Source organism: Corylus avellana, chromosome 11 (assembly GCF_965113065.1).
Source record: "Corylus avellana chromosome 11, dhCorAvel1.hap1.2, whole genome shotgun sequence".
NCBI classification, from domain to species: Eukaryota; Viridiplantae; Streptophyta; class Magnoliopsida; order Fagales; family Betulaceae; genus Corylus; species Corylus avellana.
In genome coordinates this window covers 5,720,186-5,738,487 of record NC_142500.1, presented here as the reverse complement: position 1 = coordinate 5,738,487, position 18,302 = coordinate 5,720,186, and the positions used below count along the sequence as shown (strand labels likewise).

General features: G+C 35.7%; 1 pseudogene; it reads left to right on the top strand.

Moving 5' to 3' along the window:
- The first annotated feature begins 5,146 nt into the window (after positions 1-5,146).
- LOC132165140 (uncharacterized) lies at positions 5,147-13,734 on the top strand (annotated as a pseudogene).
- Positions 13,735-18,302: the final 4,568 nt, after the last annotated feature.

Sequence of the window (18,302 nt, the reverse complement as noted above, 5' to 3'; positions counted from 1 at the left end):
AGCTAGGGTGGTAAGTATCCAAACATGGCCTCAAATGGTGTCACTCTTGCAGTGATGAACAGAAGTATTGTAGCAATATTGAGCCAATGGCAGCCAACTCACCCACTCATTTGGTTTATCACAAACCATGTGTGATATCTTATATATTTTATGGATTAAAATAAAATTAAAAAGCATTTTGTTTATATATATATATATATATTTGAGGACTCTTTTAGTTAGGAGAATATTAGAGGGGTTGTTAGCCTATTAATTAGTTGGGAGCTTTAAGATTTATTGCTTAATAATAATAATTGAAAAAAAAAAAAAAAAAAAAAAAAAACATGTCAACACTTGAATTCTTTTTGGACACCTATTAACCAAGGTGTCTCACCCTTCTTGAAGAAGCCATGGGTTTCATGCATGACCCCACGTAAAGATGCATGTGTCCAATGGCATGCCTCCTTCCCTAGGTGTATTACACTTGTCAATGAGCTAACTCTCCTTTCTCCATTATATATATGCCCAAAACTCTTTCTTTCTCTCACGACCACCAGTAGCAAGTTAAAGCCTATTTCAGCTTTCTTTCTTCCTTTTCTTGCAAACCCCCACAGTAAGTCCCCTTCTCATTATTTTGCTATTTTATTTTCTTGAAAGAAATTAGGAAAAAATTAGTATTTGCTTTTATGAATATTTTAGGATTCTTGCTAATATTGAAATGTTAGTTGTAGATTATATATATATTTTTGTTTAGACAGATTTTTGTGATTAAATATTATACATCCATGATAATGATAATAGCAATAATAAAATTTTATTTTATCTCATGAATAAATGTTTAGCACCACACACATGTATATATATACATATATAGTCATGATGTTTTATATAGGGAAAAATATAAAAAAGCCCCCCAAACTACCAGCCGTTTTCGATTTAGCCCCCTAATGTTCCAAAAGTGATAAAGTAGCCCCCTAAACTACCAAACTATTGCATTTTGGCCACTCCGTTAGTCAAAACCGTCAGTTTGGACGGAAACTGCAAAACGACGTCGTTTGTTACAGGTAAGTTACTACAATGCCCTTTTGGGAAAAATATAAAAAAGCCCCCCAAACTACCAGCCGTTTTCATTTTAGCCCCCTAATATTCAGAAAGTGATAAAGTAGCCCCCAAACTACCAAACAATTGCAATTTGGCCACTCCGTTATTCATTACCGTCAAATATGATGAAAAATTTAAAACTACATCGTTTTGGCAATGGTAAGTTACCAAAATGCCATTTTTGGAAAAAAAATATCATATTAAAACAAGCAAGCAAAACGGCGCCATTTTGCTTGAAATTAGGGTTTCCTTACACTTACCAAAATGATGCCACTTTGGTAAGTGTTAGGAATTAAAAGAAAAAACCCTAGACCCCACGCAGGTGACCCACGAAAAAATCCCCAACCCCAGTTTATCTTTCTCCCCAAAACCGCCGGCCACCACGTCGTCTATCTCCGACAGCCTGTAAATCTTACCCATAACTCAATCTTTTTATTGTATTTCATGGTATAGCTGTCGGATCGGTGTTGTTTATCTACGAACGTGATTTTTTTGTTTGATTTCTACAATGGGTAAGAATTTTTCGGTGGCGCTTCGTAGCTAGTGGATGGTGTGGCCGGCGGTGATGGATGGTGGTGGCAGGGGCAGTCGTTTTGAGAGAAAGAGAGAGAGGGGCGTTGCGTTTTTTTCACTTGAGGGAGAAGGTTGCCGGAGATAGAACGATGTGGTGGTCGGCGGTTTGGGGGAGAGAGATAAACTGGGGTTGGGGGTTTTTTCTGCGTGGTGTCTAAGGTTTTTTCTTTTTATTCCTAACACTTATCAAAACGGCGCCGTTTTGGTAAGTGTAAGGAAACCCTAATTTCAAGCAAAACGGCGCCATTTAGCGTGCTTGTTTTAATATGATTTTTTTTTTCTAAAAGGGTATTTTAGTAACTTACCATTGTCAAAACGACGTAGTTTTGAATTTTCCATCATATTTGACAGTAATGACTAACGGAGTAGCCAAATTGCAACTGTTTGGTAGTTAGGGGGCTACTTTATCACTTTCTGAACATTAGGAGGCTAAAATGAAAACGACTGGTAGTTTGGGGGGCTTTTTTATATTTTTCTCAAAAGGGCATTGTAGTAACTTACCCGTAACAAACGACGTCGTTTTGCAGTTTCCGTCCAAACTGACGGTTTTGACTAACGGAGTGGCCAAAATGCAATAATTTGGTAGTTTGGGGGACTACTTTATCACTTTTGGAACATTAGGGGGCTAAATCGAAAACGGCTGTTAGTTTGTGGGGCTTTTTTATATTTTTCCCTTTTATATATATATATGTACACGTATGCAGCATATTGGGAGGAAATATTGGATATCATATATATATATATAGACGTGCACAGCAGATTGGGAGAGAAATTGATATATCATGGGAATTATGTGTATATATATATACATGTGCATTTATACATGGGGAACCGTGCACCCCCCCCCCCCCCCCCCAACCCACCCCACCCCTATATATATGTGTGTGTGTGTGTGGGAGGGGGGGGGGTGTGCACGGTGTATATATATATATATATATATATATATATATATTTATTGAAAACTTTGACTAAAAATTTAAAAACACTTCTAAATTCATCTTTACAATTTATTTAGGTGAAAGGACGACTCGATCCAATCCGGCGTCAAATCCAAGTAAGGGGACACAATACCAAAAACCTCAACAAATTTTATTATAACTCTTTGAAATAAATGTTGGGGATTTTATAAAGGATTCACTTACATGATTTTCAATTACACTTCCTTTCATTTTTAATGACAAGTTTTATTTATTCATATGTCATCGTTTAGAAATTTTACATAATACAGTTACCATATTCCATGATTATGCATGACTGTAATTATGAATGAAAATAGCTCTCGAAGTTCATGACATAGCATACAGTTACAGATGAGCTTATAGATCATATGAAATGTTGTATGTGCATTCATGGTTTTAAAATGTTTAACCCGAGACACGATTATAGTGACGATCGGTACCGCATAGGGTAGCATGGCAAGCACACCGAAGGACGGTTTCGAGAAAGTGTGTGCTACCAGCCAGGTGGCCTTCACCTAGGGAAGTTCCCAACCTGGTAGCTCTCCCCTGTGACAACAGGCTGAGCATATAGGTCCTTCGGGACAAGCCAACGTGCGCTACTCATGGTAAAAATTGTGGCGTCAGGTCAAAAGGGTAAAACAGCAATTTTGAAAGAAAGAAAAAGGAAGTGCTTGTACATCTCATAAGTCACTTAATATTCTTGTATTAATTGTCATTTAATTTATTTATTGTGCATAACATCTGCATTGCATGTTTTGTAGCATTTTGGTGTTGTGGCTACTTACTGAGTTGTCGAACTCACCTCTTTTTCCCTTTAAAATTTTCAGATGCCGCTGTACATTATAATTCTGAGGATGGGTATTCCCGTAGGCGTCCTTGCTATTGAGGACCCTATTGTATGGCCCTATGCTTGGGATACCTGGACCTACTGCTTTGCGGAGCCGTAGGGGTGTTAGAGCTGGAGAGTCCAATGGGTTGCCAGATCAAGCCATTGTTGTGCAGACTTTTGTTTTTGTAGACTGCACAATTTTCTTTTGTTATGTTTATATATAGGAGAACACTTGACACATGGGGAGGCTATAACCCCTCTAGTAGTCACTTTTGATTATACCTCCTGGCATGGCTTGAAATGTTTGTTTTAGGATTCCCAGCTCATGTAAACGATATTTTGTAATGTTCATAGTAAAACACTAATTCTACATAACTTTTGACTGCCTATCTTTACTTGCTACTTAGTATTAATGCAATGATCTCTGATAATTATTCCTTATTTGTTGTGATTTTCTTTTAAGTTCGCGTTTTCCCTATTCACCTTAATCGGGGGCGTGACACCATGCATCTCAAATGATTCTCCAGATATTTATTCACTACTTCAGTCTGTCCACCAGACTGAGGATGGTAAGCCGTACTAAATGCTAGGAACACTCCCTGCATCTTGATAATTTCAGTCCAAAATTTGCTAGTGAAAGTGGAATCCCTGTCAGAAACAATAGATTGAGGGATGCCATGGAACTTAAACAGCTGACTCATAAAGAGATGAGCTAGTTTTTCTGCTGTGTAGGGATGTTTCAGAGACAAGAAATGGGCATACTTTGTTAACTTGTCCACCACCACCCCAATCATAGTGTGCCCTTGTGATAAAGGCAATCCCTCTATAAAATCCATAGAGATACTAAGCCAAGGTCTTTCAAGGATAGGTAAAGGCTGCAACAAGCCTACAGGAGAAAGATTTTCTACCTTCACCCTTTGACAAATGTCACATTCCCTTATGTACTTCTTAACATCAGTTTTCATCCTTGGACAAAAAAAATCCTTCCTAGCTCTATGCATAGTTTTATCATAGTCTGCATGACTTGCAACATGACTATCATGAACAAAGTGTAAAACTTTGTCTTTAAGAGTCTCCCCAATATACAACATCTTCTTATAAAGTAGAATTCCCTGCTTAAGAGAGAATTTTGTGTTGTTTAGCAACCCTTCTTGAACCAACTGAACTAGGGCTTGCATAATAGGATCAGTTAGATAACTCCCTCTCACTTCTGATAACCATTCTAGAGTTGGATAAGAAATGACTGATAAGGTCACAATTGGCTCATCTTCCTCATTCCATCTAGAAAAAGCATCAATAACTTTATTGTCTTGACCTTTTTTGTACTCCACTATAAAGTCATAACCTAGCAACTTAAAAACCCACCTCTGTTGCATAGAAGTCCCAATTTTCTGTTCCAACATAAACTTCAAATTTTGGTGATCAGTTTTGATTGTTAAGGGATGACCTAAAACATATGGTCGCCACTTCTTCATTGCTGCCACCAATTCTTTCTTATAAGTAGACATCAATAAAAATCTGCCTTTGAGAACTTGGCTGACACATAAGTATTAGTGAGGAAAGAAAATCCACTCAATTGTATTTAGACATTAAGGAAATTTCCTTCACTAACAACTTCTTCCCCATTAGCTACCTTCACTCTAATCCTTTGTTCTTTCTGAATTAACAAGTGGGTCTTTTTGCAGATTGAAGAATCTACAAAGTTATGCGTACTACCACTATCAATGAGGATCACAATCCTTTGAACCCCTATCCACCCCACTATGCCAATAGTCTTAGGATGATGGCTAGTAGTGATAGCATGCAGGGAAATTTCAGGTAAGTTCTCATCATAACAAAATTCCATGAAATCATCCCCATACTCTTCCACCTAAGTATTCTCTTCCACCAACTCAACAGAATCAATCAGAAGCAGTTTTGGGTTTTGACACTTATGGCCATATTGCCATTTAGAGTCACAGTTATAACATAACCCCTTCTTTCTTATTTTCCTCCATCTGTGAGTGGGATAATTTTTGAATAGGAATGGAAGGATGTTGAACTCCTGCAGGTCGTTGTTGAGTGCTAGAGCCACCCCCCCACCCAAAAAAAAAAAAAAAAAAAAATTATGTGAACTTGAATTAGAAAAATTGAAGTTTGAACTCCTAAACCTTCTAGCAGTCAGTACATCCTCTTCTTGCATTTTAGCCAGACCATAAGCTACTAGCAATGACTGTGGGTTAAACATTCTTACAAGTAGTCGAATATTGTCCTTCAACACACTCAAAAAACAGCTAAGCTTATTATGGTCATCAATCCCTCTAACTCTATTAGAGAGTGCTTCAAACTTCTCCTTATACTCTTCTACACTAGTATGTTGCTTCAACCTAGTTAGAGATTCCATAGGTCATCATAAGATGAAGGACCAAACCTTTCCATCAAGGACCAAACATTCCAATTAGGCAAAAAACCAGACATATCCATCTCTTGGTACCATAATAATGCTTTCCCTTCCATGTGAATAGATGTAAGCACTAATCATTGATTATATGGTGTTCTATGATAATATAAAAACTTATTTGCCTTATATATCCACCCTAAGGGATCGCAACCATCAAATTTAGGGAAATCAATTTTCACTGGCCTTGTTATGATGGCCAGTTGATCTTCTGCTTGTGCTCACCTCTAGCAAATCTAACATCTTGATAATACCTCCTTCCTTGATGGTGTGCAGGCTGCTGATACCTCTGCAGATTGGACTCTGGTGGATGCCTCTGATCATGCCTCTCTTCTGGCATGAAGGAATCATAGTTTCCATTTGTCTACGGCATTCTCTACTCACTGGTGTTAAACTGAGGAAACTTAGGAACTTGTTGAGGGAAAGGTGGTCTCACCTGCCCACCTTCAGGTGCACTGCTACTAGGAATGTCTACTTCTTCAATGTGCACTCCCTTGTTCTTACCAACATTAGTTTGTAGCTCCAGACTTTCGAATTCTCTGTGCTGTTCCTTGTCTCCAAGATTGAAGGTTCACCTTGCTTGTTCTCTAGAGAATCCTTTATGTTGTCCACCATTTGAGTAAGGTATGTGTTGTGTCAAATACCCACCTAAATTAATAGGCAACTACTTGGTACGTTTTACTCGCAAGTGCACAAAATCAAACGATAATATAGTGCGGCAAATACGAGATCATTTCCACGAGGATTAGTAAATTATGCTTAGAATGTAATTTCCTATTTAATTAACGGAATTAAAACAATCGTCACAAATTGAATTAATAAAATAAAAGATTATCTAAAAATACTAAGACTAAAAAGGATTAGGGTTTTGATATCTACCGCTAACCATGTTCAAATAAGATTAACAATATGCCAATATTCATATTATCTCTAAATATCCAATGTTTGTCAACCTAAGGGTATGGTATCTACTTCTTAAGGTATTGATTTCCTTAAACAACGAACTAGGCATGGTATTTACTATAGTTCTTTTATTTCGTAAAGGATTTAGCATGGTATCTACTAAGTCGTTCTTCAAGAAAGCATAGATCTATGGAAATCGACAACCACACAGAGCCTAGGGCATGGTATCAACTCAAGGTTCCCCATGTTGATTAACTCAAGAACCTGTGATGGGGTTCTTTTGTCACTTTATTAAGCCCAAGACTCGATCATCCAAATTGACTTAAATAACATAAATTCAAACACATGCATATGATAATCAGGCACAGACATATGAATAATTCAAGTAAACAAGAAGTAATCAAATTAAACATCCAAAAGATAATTGTAGCAAAGGCGCCAATACGGTAACCCTAAAGAGACATGATTAGGGCTTCAATCTAGCCCTAATTAAAATACTAAACTACATAACAAAATAAAAGGTAGAAGAGAAGAAAAACCCAAACTCCTCTTGATCTAGCCTTCAATTCTTTTTTAGACCTTGTGTCTTTTTCTCCACACCTTTTCCTAGAGGCTAAGATGTCTATTTATAGGCTTAGGAAAGACATAGAAGCCCTAGAAACCCTTGTAAACTCGTAGGTTTAAGTCCTAGTACAAGTGGGACTTTTAAAACCTATTTTGGGTTGAAAAATGAGTCTTGGCCGTATATTCTGATACTCCAGCACATGAGTGCGCTCGATCGCAGGTCTATTGTGCTCGAGCGCAAGCCTACACTCAATCCTTGCCCGTGTGCGCTCGAGCTTAGTTTGCATGTGCTCAATCTCAACCTCCAAATTTTCCAAAAAATGCTCTTTAAGTCCGACATTTTCCATAAAGCTTCCTTTTCTTTGAAAACCTATAAAAAGACATAAAACACAAAAAGGAAGTAAAACATAACAAAATAACAAGACTAAGAGATTAACATACGTAAATTAAGGTGCTAAAATATGTATATTTTAGCACTCATCACACCCCGAAACTTACATATTGCTAATCCCTTAACAATACGAAACTAAAAATAAAAAAATAAAAAACAAAAAACAAAAACTACTCCATCTCCACTGTCATAGGAAACACGATTGCATCTAGCATATGCAACAAGCCTTTTAAACTACTCGGCATCCAGAGTAGGACGAGTAAAGTCTCGTGAGGGTTTAACAGAAATGCTACCCACAAACATTATACACAGTTCATGTCATCCTCGAAATTTAAAGTCTCACTCAAAATCATGATTTTCATTCATTAGCAATCTTAAAAAGATAAACTTCATCTTCACAATGAATTGGAATTTCAAAAGTGTAACTACTTACAAAAGGCAGGTAAGGCATCACAAGCTCAAAACAGTGTAAAGTGAACTAGCACATAAATATGAAGCTTCCAATTATTTCCAATGTGCAATGTCTCAATATCTCAAAGTTTATTGTGATTCTCATCGGAATGAATAGCTAAGGAATAATTTTATTCTCTTTCTTTTTTGGTCAGGCTTTGCAATGCTTAGTTCCTTTAAGCTTTCTAATTGACCCATGTAACGAGTGTTAAGCAAATGAATCCCAAACCATATGGTTTTAGGGCATTAGGTGTAAAGACACTCCTAAAGACTTACTAACTCGAGTCAAAAAGGTTACGAAACCAAACTAGCCAAACTTTAACCAATTCAAAATTTTCTCCTTTTAACATGAACACTCATTGCTTAATGAGGTAAAAGGTCCAGTTACTCAGTGAAAAGCTTAAAATGATCAAAATTTATTTATTTTTTTTTTTTAATATGCCAAAGTATCCATCCAACAATTCACCCAGCTTCACCCAAAACATAGAAACATACACATCAAGCTCATATTTCATACCTCACAATTGATGAGCTAATGTGCTTGTGTGAAATCAAATCAAATAGGTAGAGTCCTCAATTGCCCAAAGTAAGTAACCAGATTTAGAATTCTATCATCAGATCATGTATTCAAAATTTTAAATTCACCAATAAAAATCAAGTCACAATTCTCATATCAACAAAAAAAAATTTAAGACAAACATGAACATGCGCTTCTTCTTCAAAAACAAAAACAAGTGGCCGAACTACCCCATGAGCCTTTGAGGTGGCGAGCCAATCCCAATCCGGCCAGATGAGGGTGGCCAGCCACCCTCAAACAGCCAAAGGAGCCACCCCCAAATATATATATATATATATAAATTATTTTTTTATTTTTAATTTTGTATATGGACACGTGTCAATTTCTTAATGGTGTTGACGTGGCTTTCCGTCAAATTTTGAACGAAAGTTTGACTGAGGTATCATCTCCGTCTTTATGTAAACCAGAATTACCTCCTGTGATACAAATTAAACCCTAGGGAGGTCAAAAAATAAAGTTGTTAAACCACAAGGGCAAAAAGGTATTTAACCAAAAAAAAAAAGGAATAATAGATACCCAAATGGGTAGAGTACTAGATTCCAAGCATGTGAGAAATGCCACCACTATGCGTTCTTTACATAGGCTTTGCCCTAATGGCCTAATCAAAGTTAACTTTGCATTAACATCTGTTCATGTCTTGTAATGACAACAATTTTATTTGATAACATTTTTTTCTCCCTTTTGTTTTCTCATTTCAAAACAAGATAATTAACGAATAACTCAAAATACTCTAAATTACTTTTACCAATATATAACATTAAAACACATCTAAAAAAGAAAAAAAGCATCATCTAAAAAGCATTAACTTATTTCAAGTATCAACTAAAAAAATATCTTCTTACAATGTATATATATATTATTTTTGTACTAAATAAAAAATTATTTGAAGTATCTAAGTTGCTTACACTAGATTGTTTTCATTTAAGCAAGAATTCCATCCCATAAGAGTTCGCTAAATTAGACATGATTTTTAAAATTACCAATAGTTCAAAATTTAATAATAATAAATTTTAAATTCTAATGTGATTTTAAAAGTCACATCAACTTTAAAATAATAAAAAGAGAATAAAATAATGGTCCAAATCATTACTCCTAGTTGAAATGAGTTATTGTAGCGAAAGCAACAATAATAAAAGTGTCAAAAATACATCATGTCATTTAACTGATAAACAATTAAGTTATTTTAAACAAACTTGTGCCTACATTAAACAAAGTACATGACACACTAATGTACATGCTGTCATTTCGATTACTACAAAAAAATCAAGCAACTCAATGCTTGGGAGATCTGAAAGCCCTAGACCTCTTTCTTTGGTTTCTCCGACTTATTCCTCCCCATGATTTAAATTTCCACACAATAATTTGCGGAAGAAATAACACTTTTGTGTTTGTCGCTAGGGATGTTTACCATGCCTAGATTTTAGTTTTTTTTTTTTTCTTACTATCGTCTTATCCAGGGTAGTGATTTGAAACTCCCTTTTACTCAATTCTTCCTTCAATCTTCTCATCTCTTTCAAATGATCACAACAGTGATTTGAATCTGCCATCTCCCTTTCGCTTAGTTCTTGCTTTAGTCTTCCAATCTCTTCCAAGTTGTCACAACACTGATTTCAGGTATCCTCTACAATTTTCTCATTGGTCTTTAAATTTTTGGATGCACCTGAGCTTGGAGAGCTCTCTTCTTGGATGATATTTGGCTAAGGGAATCATCATGTGCCATTTTACGAAAAAATAGACTAGCAATTAAGCATGTGGTGAGCATTAAATTTGACAAGTTTTTGTGGCCTTTCCATCGAGTCCTAACATAGTAGAGAATAACAAGATTTTAGTTGTATTTGTAAGAAATTTCATTTAAGGTATGTCCCTTATGTCACATATATTTATTGTGATTATAAAATATATATAATTACAGTATTTAGTGAATTATTCCAATTTGATATTATTCTGTGAAATCAAATATTATGAATTAAATTGTTGATTTAATAAATGTGAAAACAAATATTTGATTTCATTATTTATTTTATTTTGTGGAATCAAATAATCTGTATTGATTATTTATTTGATTTTTATCCCTTGATGGGAGAAATAATTAAGGTAACAGCTCTAATTGAGTGTCACTGACCTACCTATAAATAAGACATGTGTATTCCATCAATTTGCACTCACTGATAGGCATAAGTTAGAAGAACCACTCAATATTTTTAGTTTTCTAAATTTTGTTGTTGTAAAGTTGTTGCTGGGAAGTTGTTCTTAAGTTTGCTTGAGTAAAGCAATAGCCAAAGGTAATTTTATTATTCCACAACTAATTTATATTAATTAGCATGTAGTTTTATAAAGAATTCTTACATGTGGTATCAGAGCCTTCTCTAGGTCATATTTGTTCAACATTAAGTTATTTATTATTATTTTTTTTTAATAGTTATTGTGAACGTTATATATATTAGGGTAAAGTCTACGTAACCCCCTCAAACTACCACTCCAATGACAATCTACCCCCCAAACTATCAATTGTAATAATTTGCCTCCCAAATTACCAAAACAATGATAATGTACTCCCAATTTTAACAAAAAGACGGCAAAAGCATCCCCAGCGTTGGCTTGGACGACGCCACGGCTTTCTGCTAGACAACGTCATCTGGGGCCTATGTGCGGCGGTCTTGCATGACTGCAGCATGAAGGTGGTGGCCCATCATAGCCGCCTACGTGAGGGACAGCAGTGGCAGCCCGTGTGAGCTGGACGGGATGGCGTCCCTCGCTCATCACCAAGCGGTTGGTTGGCTGTCTGGGCAGCGACTCTACGTGGCCGGCGCATGAGGAAGAGGAGCGGCCTCAGCGTAAGGGGAAGGGGCGGCAGCTAGGGTTTGGTAGTTTCGGGTTGGGGAGTTAAGGATCTAGGTAGGGTTTTTAAACCCATAAGGAACCGGGTCAGTATTTGGGCTACTGGGTATGATTTTTATTTTTAAACCCAAGCCTAATCCAGTATATAAAAAAAATAATAATAATAATAATAAAAAAAATTATTATTAACGAATTTGGGCTGACCCGATCCAGTAACCCAATTTTGGGGCCCGTATCTGTAGTGAAGAAGCTAGCCCATTCCAGTAGCCCAACTTGGTTTAAGTAGCCCATCTGGATTCAAAAAAAAAAAAAAAAAAAAAAAAAAAAAAAAAAAAAAAAACTCTTGGGTCTTGTGGGTTTAGTACTTGGGTTTCCAAGTATAAAGGGCCTAAGGCACCATCTATGACCATTAGGCCAAGTATTGTTATATGATTTTATATTACAATTTTACCATTTAAAGTGTTAAAATTATTGGTTCTTTCATGCATGAACTTAAGGATACATTTATTCTTTTAATTGTTTAAATATAAATTGCTTGATGTCTGGACTTGAGAATAATTGACTAAGCCACATATGTTGGTGAATGTTTATGGTACTATCCAAAAATTGCAATCGGAAAGCTCTGGCAAAGAAAGTCTTGGGATTTAAGGGTACCATTGTGCCCCCCTCACTTTCCTGGGACACTTATCCAGTTGTACTTTGAAAAAATACTGTTTACCCACTGATATGTTGGTTTTGTGTTTTAGTCTTGGGAACTTTATTTTGGCATCTATACAGTTATTGGATGTTAATGAAGCCGTGATTACCATAATAATTTTGGAAGAGCCACAGCATCCCAATTTTATAATGATAATTGGATCAAGATTATATATATGAACTTCATAAAGAAAATTAACATCATTTTGTAATTAATTCATAAATTTAATTGCTAATCCCCACAGGGACGTTTTTATTTTTATGACTTAATCAGAATAAGATAGTAAATTTAACTTTAAAAATAAAATTTCTCTTAGGCCCACAGATACGGAGAATTTTATTTATTAATGTTAAATTTATTATTCCTATTAATAAAGAGTAAATTTCATGTGTGATGCAAGCTTTGCCCATAGGTTGGTTGAAATTTACTGTTAAATTAACATCGGTTAATCTAAATAAAGTTATTTCATAGCATTAAAGTATTTTCTTTGGTTATTCCAGCTATTCCTTCTACTTTAATTGATGGAACTTTTCATGTTCCAATGCTTAATGGTAATAATTTTTCTAACTGGAAAGAAAATTTACTTTTTACATTGGGGTGTTTGGAGCTTGTCTTGGCGGTCCTTGTGGACGAACCACCTGCCCTCACGGAGAAAAGTACGCCACAAGAGATTGCTAAACATGAACGGTGGGAGCAATCTAATCGCTTAAGTCTAATGTTCATGAAATCTCATGCCTCTAAGGGCATTAGGGGTTTCATCCCTGAATGCACTAAGGCTAAGGCATTCATTAAGGCCGTTGAGGAACAATTTGTGAGTTCCAACAAGGCCTTAGCCAGCACCCTAATGAAGAAGCTCTCAAGCAAGTCCTTTGACAATTCCAAAAGTATGCGAGAGCACATTATGGAAATGAGGGACAGGGCAGCTCAACTCAAGTCCCTAGAGGTTGATATATCTAAGTCATTCTTGGTTCATTTCATATTGAAATCTCTTCCCTCTAAGTATGTTCCTTTTAAAATATCCTATAACACACATAAGGATAAATGGTTAGTAAATAAACTTCTGACCATGTGTGTTCAAGAGGAGGAGAGGTTAAAACATGAGAAGCCAGAAGGTGTTCACATGGCTACTCATGCTAAGGGAAAGACCAAGAGAGGCATGCATGCCCAACAATTCATGAAGGAGAACAAGGTGCCAATCAAGCAACATGGCAAAAAGGATATTTGTTTCTTCGGCAAGAAAAGAGGGCATATGAAGAAAAATTGCCAAAACTATATAAAGTGACTCGAAAGAAAAGGTAATCTCATATCTCTAGTGTGTCATGAATTTTTTTTGTTGAGGCTTCTAATAATACATGATGGATTGATTCTGGTTCTACAATCCATATTGTCAACTCAATGCAGGGTTTTCCCAAAACAAGGAAACAAGCAAGCAATGATCAACGTGTCTATTCAGAAAATAAATTGTTTTCATAAGTAGAAGCTATTGGGACTTTTAGAATAATTTTGAAATCTAGATATGTTTTAGATCTTGAAAATGTATTTTTTATTCCAGAATTTTCTAGAAATTTAATTTAGGGTAAAGTCTACATACGCCCCTTAAACTACCACCCAATTGACAATGTCCTCCCAAACTTTCAATTGCGACAATGTACCCTCCAAACTACCAAAACATTGTCAATATTCCCCCCAAAGCTAGCAAAAAGATCAAAATGCTCCTATATATTTACCAATATGACAAAAATACCCCTAAAATTCAAAAAAAAAAAAATTTAAACGAAAATTTTTTAATTTTTTTAAAAAAATTATTTTAATTTTTAAACGATTTTTTTTTTTAAACCGAAATTTTTATTTTAAAAAAAAAAATCAATTTTTATTTTTTTAGATTTTTATTTTTTAAATATGTTTTAAAAAAACGAAAATTTTATTTTTTTAAAACAAAAATATTTTAATTTTTTTTTAAACGGAAATTTTTATTTAAAAATTATAAAAGAAAACATTCTTTAAAAAAAAAAAAAAAACGAAAAATTTTCAATTTCTATTAAAAAAAAAAATCGAAATTTTTTAATTTTTTTTTTCTAATAAAAAGATATATATTTTTTTTTTATTTTAGGTTTTTCAAGAAATTTTAGTTTTTTTAAAAAAAAATTTGCTAAGGGTAGTTTCGTCAATGAGGGGGACATTGACAATATTTTGGTAGTTTGGGGGGGACATTGTCAATTAGGTGGTAGTTTGAGGGGGGTATGTGGACTTTCCCCTTTAATTTATGTTTCCAAATTGGATGATGTTGGTTTTGGATTTTGGTTTATCAATTCAACTTTCAATATTTTTAAAGGTGAACAGTTTATTGATGGTGGAATAAAAATTGATGGTTTATTCAAAATTGATCTAGATCCCAACTTTGAAAAAAACTATTTATCATTACATGCTGATGTTGGCATAAAGATGAGCCTTATGGATCAAAACTCCATTTTGTTATGGCACAGGAGATTAGGACATATCTCCATAGAGAGAATCAAAAGGTTAGTAAATGATGGAGTTTTAAAAACTCTTGACTTTACAAACCTTGGTACTTGTGTGGATTGCATAAAGGGAAAGCAAACCACCAAGACCACCAAAGGTGCCAAAAGGAGTTCTAAGATTCTTGAGATCATACACACTGATATCTGTGGACCTTTTCCTACTCCCTGCCTAAATGGTCAAAGATATTTCATATCTTTCATTGATGACCATACAAGGTTTATGTATCTTTATCTTCTAAATGATAAGGCTGAGGCATTAAATGCTTTCAAGACCTAGAAGGTAGAAGTAGAGAAACAAAAGGAAAAGAAAATCAAGATCATAAGATCTGATAAAGGCGGAGAGTACTATGGTAGGTACACAGAAAAGGGACAAATGATAGGTCCATTAGCGAAATTCCTTGAAAGGAAGGTATTGTGGCTCAATACACAATGTCTGGCACACCACAGCAAAATGGTGTAGCAGAAAAAAGGAATTGCACACTTATGGACATGGTTAGGAGCATGCTTAGTAATTCTCATCTCTCTTTATTTTTATGGAGTGAAGCCTTAAAAACTGTTGTATATGTTTTAAACAGGGTTCCATCCAAGGCTGTCCCTAAGACACCTTTTGAATTATGGAATGGATGGAAACCAAGTTTAAACCATTTACACATATGGGGTTGTCCTGCTGAAGTAAGGATTTACAATCCAAATCTAAAGAAATTAAACCCAAGGACAACCAGCGGATTTTTTATGAGCTATGTAGTTAACTCCAAGGGATTTAGCTTTTACTGTCCTTCGTATAGTCCTAGAATTGTTAAGTCTATAAATGCAAAATTTTGTAGAGGATGCTAAACCTAGTGGGAGTGCCCATCCTCAAATGGTTGAATTAGAAGAAGCACGAGAGTTGACTGAAGCTCCTTCACATGAAGGAGGTTTGATTATGCTTAGGGAAAATCAAAATGATTGCCTTGAACCACAATCAATTTCAGTACAGCCAACTCAAGAGGAACCGGTTTAGAATGAGCCTACTCAACCTCCTCCAAATGCGGAGAAAGTAGGATTAAGAAGATCGTCTAGAATAAGCAGACCAGCAATCCCTAGTGATTATGTTGTATACTTCCAAGAGTCTGATTTTAACGTTGGGCCTAAAGATGATTCAAAATCATTTCACAAGCCATGAGTGGAGATAACTCCACATTTTGGTTCAATGCCATGAAGGAAGAGATGGAATCCATAGCTAAAATTCAAGTCTGGGATCTCGTTGACTTACCAAAAGGACCTGTAGCCGTAGGCTGCAAATGGGTTTACAAAACCAAAACGGATACTTCTAGTAATGTTGAACGATATAAAGCTAGACTTGTGGCCAAAGGCTTTACTCAAAAGGAAGGCATTGATTATCATGAAACCTTCTTTCCAATATCAAAGAAGGATTCATTTAGGATAATCATGGCATTAGTAACTCATTTTGATCTAGAGCTACATCAAATGAATGTGAAAATAGCCTTTCTAAATGGGGATCTTAAAGAAGAGGTATACATGAAATAACCTGAAGAATTTGATAATAACAATCAAAAGGCTTGCAAATTAAGGAAATCTATTTATGGGCTAAAACAAGCCTCCCGTCAATGGTATATCAAATTTCACAAAATTATTACCTCATATGGTTTTATTGAGAACTTTGTTGATCAATGCATATACCTTAAGGTCAGTGGGAGTAAGGTTATTTTCTTAGTCCTATATGTAGATGATATTTTACTTGCAAGTAATGATTTAGGTTTGCTACACGAAACCAAACAGTTCCTCTCTCAAAACTTTGAAATGAAAGATTTGGGATAAGCCTCTTATGTCATTGGCATAGAGATTCACAGAGATAGATATCAAAGAATATTAAAATTGTCTCAGAAGGCCTACATTGAAAAAGTTTTAGACATATTCAGACTGAAGAATTGTTCAACTTTTGTCGCACCTATCATTAAAGGGGATAAATTCAGTAAAGATTCGTGTCCCCATAATGCATTGAAGCAAGAGCTGACGAAAAGTATCTCATATGCATCTGCAGTTGGCAGCCTATTGTATGCACAGGTCTGCACTAGACCTGACATTGTAATGGCAATTGGAATGCTGGGTCGAGATCAAAGCAACCCAAGATTGGAACATTGGAAAGCTGCAAAGAAAGTCATGCAGTATTTGCAAGGTACCAAGGACTAATGTTTGACATACCGACACACTGACCATTTGGAGATGGTTGGATATTTAGATTCAGATTTTGCTGGATGTGTAGATAGCAGGAAGTCTACTTCAGGATATATCTTTCTTCTTGCTAGAGGGGATATATCTTGGAGAAGCAACAAGCAGAATATAGGGATGACAGGCAGGTAGTACAGTAAAAAATTGTCAATGTCCTCCTAACGAGGAAAATACCTTAATAAATTAAAGGAAAAATTACACTTTACCTCTTCAAAGTTTAGGATCATTTTTAATTTGACCTCTAATATTTTAATTTTTGTAATTCACCCTCCTAAACTTGTCAAACTTTTGCAATTCGACCATTCCATCAGTCAAAGCCGCTTTAACTGACGGAACAGTGATCACATGCAACACACGTGATCACTTATGGCCTTTTCGTACCCAAAATACCCCCATGCCTTCAACCTTCAGACACGCACATACGCACGCCCTATCACACACGGCCTATTCATATGGGAATACCTGCAAATCGCCGGAGACTTCAACATCGCTAATGGTGGTGAGGGAAGAAAGGTACCGGTCGGCTCCCAAAGAAGCCTCAGGGAAAATAGTGTACTGCAAGACCTTGTTAGTGAGGAGCAAGTCGGAGAGCTCTCTTCGTATCTGCTTGCCAACCTTGTACATGATTTTTGGATTTTCTCATCGTTTATTTGTTCATTTCCCCTCTTGATTGCTTCAACTCCTATCCAATTTTGGGTACAGACATGCTGTAAATATTTAGACACTCAAATTACAAATATTGTCTTCTTCTTGTTGAGCCCAGTCTAAGGTCTGGGCTGTAAAGCTGGCTATGGGTATGAATGGGATACAGAGAATTGGATATGGGTTTTTCGTGTTGGCAGTGAAGGGTGGAGGCAGAGTTAGTAAGCATGATGAGTCTGCCATTGACAAGGACAAGGCTGGTGTACGTGGTTGCAGAAGCCATTTCTAGAGAGAGAGAAAATGTCCAACCGTGCGTGGTTGGAAGGGATGGGGGCATTTTAGGGATAAAAGGCCATAAGTGATCACGTGTGTTGCACGTGATCACCGTTCCGTCAGTCAAAGCGGTTTGACTAACGGAATGGCCGAATTGCAAAAGTTTGGCAAGTTTGGAGAGGTAGATTCCAAAAATTGAAACATTGAAGGTCGAATTGAAAATGACCCCAAACTTTGAGGGGTAAAGTGTAATTTTCCCTAAATTTAAAAAAAAAAAAAAAAAAAAAAAAAAAAAAAAATTGTTTTTTAATTTTAAAAAAAAAAATCGTTCTCTTTAAATT